Here is a 5,000-nt window from a genome sequence, read left to right as displayed (position 1 = left end):
GTGTGTGTGTGTGTGTGTGTGTGTGTGTGTGTGTGTGTGTGTGTGTGTGTGTGTGTGTGTGTGTGTGTGTGTGTGTGTGTGTGTGTGTGTGTGTGTGTGTGTGTGTGTGTGTGTGTGTGTGCGCGTGTGTGTGTGCGCGTGCAGGAGGAAAGGTTAGTACATTTTGAAAAATATTATCCCTGCGTTCCGAATCGCATACTCTTTCTTTTTTCTATTCTACATACTACATCTGACGATAAAAATAATCTAGTTAGGATGCAGTATGCTACAATTGGGACATACTTTAACTTATTTATTCCATCATAACATTGCGCCTTGATCTTGCCTCTTGCTTTTATATCCGTTGCATCCCCGTTTGTTTTCATACGGAGGCTTCGTCGTTGTGACGTCACTTCACGTGCGCACTGGATTCTGGGTCAGAATCGAACAAATAGCATGCTGATTTCAACACTTAAAAAATCTCAGACGGACTTAGTATACATCCAGGTATTTCTAACCATACTAAATCTGGTCACAAGAATCGGGACATCCTAAATCTTTTTTTCTACCATACTAAATAGTCGATAATATGCGGACTGGAACGCAGGGCTAGAAAGAGGCATTTGGACTATTTTTGGAGGACGAGAAATATAGGGATTTGTTAAGAAAGAGGGAGTAGGGAAAAAACAGACAGACAGACAGACAGACAATTTCCTCTGTAGCTAACTCATAAGCAGACAAGAGATGACTAGCTTTTCCTTCAACCAGTCCATATGTCTTTCAACTTAAAGCTGGGTTATATGATTTCTGATTGGTCAAAGTTAACATGAGCTGTACACTTTGACCAATCAGAGAGAGGCTCCGATTCTCTGTTCTTATTGGCTGTTGGAACTGTCCATCCACTTTGGCATGCGACGGATATAAAAGCAAGAGGCAAGATCAAGGCGCGGATTGGAACACAGGGCTAGAAAGAGGCATTTGGACTATTTTTGGAGGGCGAGAAATTTGTTAAGAAGAAGGAGTAGGGAAAAAACCTTTGAAAGACGGGGATTTGTTTTTGCCCTTTAGAGTTCAGATGTCCAAGGCTCCCAAAAAGAAAAAGACTAATTTGAATGTCAAGGTCAGCTTTATAAATCACTTGGGGTGGGGTGGGGGGGGGGGGGGGCAAACGTGTGTGTGTGTGTGTGTGTGTGTGTGTGTGTGTGTGTGTGTGTGTGTGTGTGTGTGTGTGTGTGTGTGTGTGAGGGGGGTGGGGGGGTTAGGGGGGGGGCATCCTGCAAGATAGAGGCAGTGTATTGGTATGCTGGCAGCAAACAAAGTGGCACGTACCTCAGTGGGCGTGTGTGGGAGGATGAGTGTGAGTGTGTGTGTGTGTGTGTGTGTGGGGGGGGGGGTGTGTGTCTGTGTGTGTGTGTGTGTGGGGGGGGGGGGTTGTGTGTCTGTGTGTGTGTGTGTGTGTGTGTGGGGGGGGGGGTGGAAGGGGGGGGGGGGGGTATTGGTATGCTGGCAGCAAACAAAGTGGCATGTACCTCAGTGTGTGTGTGTGTGCAACTGTGGGCGTTACCTGCCCCAAATGAGAGACATAGTTTTGAGTGTGTGTGTGTGTGTGTGTGTGTGTGTGTGTGTCTCTTTGTGTCTCTCTCTATGTGTGTATCTCTCTGTGTGTGTGTGTGTGTGTGTGTGTGTGTCTCTCTCTCTATGTGTGTGTGTGTGTGTCTCTCTCTCTATGTGTGTGTGTGTGTCTCTGTGTGTGTGTGTGTGTGTGTGTGTGTGTGTGTGGACCTGCTAATGGAGCGTGATGTTAATAGCAGAAGACATTAAACCTGTTTTAGAAAGCGCCACTAATCTGTCTCCGCTGTCAGCTTTATTGGAGCTCGCGGTGGTTTGGGGGTGTGTATCGTTCATTAGACTGTTCACTGGTCTTTGTCCACCTGTGTGTGTGTGTGTGTGTGTGTGTGTGTGTGTGTGTGTGTGTGTGTGTGTGTGTGTGTGTGTGTGTGTGCGTGTGCGTGTGCGTGTGCGTGTGCGTGTGCGTGTGCGTGTGTGTGTGTCACTATCTCCCCAGGCAAAATCCTATACCTATATATACGGCCACTGATTGTATGTCTACGAGTTACGATGGATCTTCATTTAAGAGTTTATTTGCGAGGTAGTGCCATAGGGTTAATCTAAAACACATTGGATACCTGTTATTAGCCTGGGTTACACACACACACAGGTAACACACACACACACACACACACACATGTAACAGGTAACACACACACACTCACACACGTTTGTATGACTATACTTTTGTGGACATTATTTTACATAATGCATTCCCTAGCCCCTTACCCTAACCCTAACCATCCAAACTAAATGCCTAACCCCAACCCTTACACTAACCCTAACATAAACCTAATTCACACCTGAACCTTCAAACCTAGTGTTAACCCTCAAACAGCCCTTTGAAGGCCTGTCCTTAAAACCTAGTGTTAACCCTCAAACAGCCCTTTAAAGGCCTGTCCTTAAAACGTAGTGTTAACCCTCAAACAGCCCTTTAAAGGCCTGTCCTTAAAACCTAGTGTTAACCCTCAAACAGCCCTTTAAAGGCCTGTCCTTAAAACCTAGTGTTAACCCTCAAACAGCCCTTTAAAGGCCTGTCCCAAAGTGAGAACCGGACAAAATGTCCTCACTTTCTAAAAATGTCCTCACATTTAAAGGCTCTGGCAACCCACAGACATAAATATATGACATTAATGTTGGGTTTCTCTATAAGCTGTTTACAGTCATCCAATTAAAAATTTATTTTCATAAATATTATAACATTTAGTCTAAAAAACTGCTTTTTTGCTGTCTAGAACATTTTGCAGGGTGGTGTGGGCGTGGCCAACAACGTTCTGTAAGGGAACGTTCTCTCACTCACGGTGCTGAGCAGGTTTAGCCCAGTTCAGACAAAAGATTCACCACACAACGAGACGCAAACTAGAAATGCTGCACATGCTCACAACGAGCCTGACTGGCAGTTCACACTGCTGCACGGGCTGCGAAGGTAGCTGGTTTCCCTAGCAACGCTGAATGCTTTGGCACAGCTGAGAGCGCAAGCTCAACATCACTTGCAGAAAGTAACTTATTATTATTAGGCCTATATAGGTTTGCAATTAGTTGTAGGATATTTTTTCCCACTACAACCGCAACCTGTTTAATTGAAACAGGTGTCAGTGTCACAATGAAAATATATAAAAATATATCTGTCTCATATTTATTGTTATATCTTATTAATTTATTTCCCATTTAACTTGCAAAAAAATCTGCTATCTATTTTAGACATATGCATTTTTAAATGTTTTTGAGGATAGGAGTGGGAATAAGAGAGAGAGAGAGAGAAAACGGAGTCGGATTATGTTTCTCATCACGTGAGCTGATGCGATATGCGGTTTGAATTAAGAGCACAAGGAGTACAATATAAAAAAAGACAATCAAATGAGTTCAAACCAGCCGGCCAGTTGGATCCTAAGCATGCAGGCTAACGTTGTCCAGACGATCAACAGTGTGGAGACCCGCTGTTGAAGTAGCCTACGCTACAGGCAGCCGCAGAAACATATTCTCAGAAGGGAGTGCTGACAAAAAAAAACTCTGCCTGCACTTCAATAAAAACTCGCTACATTGATAAAAAAAAATGCATCACCAATACAATATTGTTACATGCAGCAGTGACACATGCCGTATTGGGCCGATTATAAAACGGGGTTTCCCCATGGGTTTCCCCCTGGGAATATGTCGTAAAAAGTCGTGTCGTTTTATATTCGGTGTCTAATATTCAGCGTCCAGTTATGGACTGACCGTTACCAGAGCGATCATCAGCTGGGCTTGTGTCCAACTTGTGTTTATTTATTTATTTTCGGGTGGAGCACGAGCTGCGCACTCAGATGCGGCCGGACAGAGGTGTGTGCGCTTGGATAGAGAACGAAGTGACGAGAGGAAAAAGAGGCACGGGAAATGGCCAAAGATCTCCACATCCCCAGCACTGAATTCAAAGCCTTGACTTTTTTTTTTGTTGCGAGTCGACGTGTCAGAGGCATGAATCGGCGCAGCGATCGACAGTGGATTTTCTGCGCAATTTGGAGACGTGTCTCTCAGGTCTCGGGACACAATCGGATCGTGAAAGCCTGTCCCCTCTACAACATTAACGTTCAGGAATCCCCGGTGATCATTTAGTCTTAAACCACATAGTTTTTCTGCACGGCGGCTCGGCGAGGTGTCACTGTGGACGTTACCATCACCGGGGTGCGCGCTGCTTCGCTCAGACGAGCCTGTGAGTGTAGGCTCAGGCGCAAAGAGACAGTCTGTATCTCTTGCGCGGCTCCAGAGATATTGTATATATTTGTTTTTAGAGCGTGTGACGTCCCAAGATAGAGACGTAAGCCAACGTTCGAATCAGAAATTTTCAAATGGCCGTCCCAATGCATTTTAGAACAGAGATCCTTCGCGTGACATCACAAGATATAGCTCGCTCTAAGCCAAGGCAACATTCGAATCAGGATTTTTCAAATGCTCGACCAACTGACATGACAGTAGCTTAGCGCGGGGCTAACAGATATTCCTAAGACCTTTCATATACATATTAGCACTGATTTTACCACCCAAATAACATAGTTACAAGGATTTAGTGGATTTGGGTTGCCAGGGCCTTTAAGGGCTAAAACTCAAATTGGTTCTAACAAAATGGCAAACACACACACAAACACACACACACACACTCACTCACACTCTCGCTCACTCACACACACACACACACACACCTACACCCCCCCCCCCACACACACACACACACGTATGGTTTTCAGGTACTCCTTACACCAGTACTGAGTCATATTGAGGGTGAAAACAGTGTTGAACAACCTGCCTACATATTCAGAGCTGTGTCCCGAGTGTACACTGTGGCAGATGGCCTGAGTGGCAAAGGGCCCCAGACCTCAGAATGACCCTCAGCTTGAATCCCATCTGGGAATATCTCTAGCCAATCACACACACACACA

General features: G+C 45.2%; 2 protein-coding genes across 2 annotated transcripts in view; one reads left to right on the top strand and one right to left on the bottom strand.

Moving 5' to 3' along the window:
• Positions 1-5,000, top strand: part of LOC307262983 (RNA binding protein fox-1 homolog 3-like) — a gene marked incomplete at both ends in the record, with an annotated part of 52,678 nt that overhangs the window by 21,431 nt on the left and 26,247 nt on the right. The gene's annotated exons all lie outside the window — the stretch shown is intronic.
• tmem104 (transmembrane protein 104) overlaps positions 513-5,000 on the bottom strand; it is a 324,830-nt gene continuing 320,342 nt past the window's right edge. Inside the window, exon 11 of the transcript XR_013845267.1 lies at positions 513-544. The gene's annotated coding sequence lies outside the window, so the exon portion shown is untranslated. The remainder of the gene's footprint in view (positions 545-5,000) is intronic.

The sequence above is a fragment of the Ammodytes marinus genome, assembly GCF_949987685.1.
Source record: "Ammodytes marinus genome assembly, chromosome: 16".
NCBI classification, from domain to species: Eukaryota; Metazoa; Chordata; class Actinopteri; order Uranoscopiformes; family Ammodytidae; genus Ammodytes; species Ammodytes marinus.
This window is presented reverse-complemented; position numbering and strand designations above follow the sequence as displayed.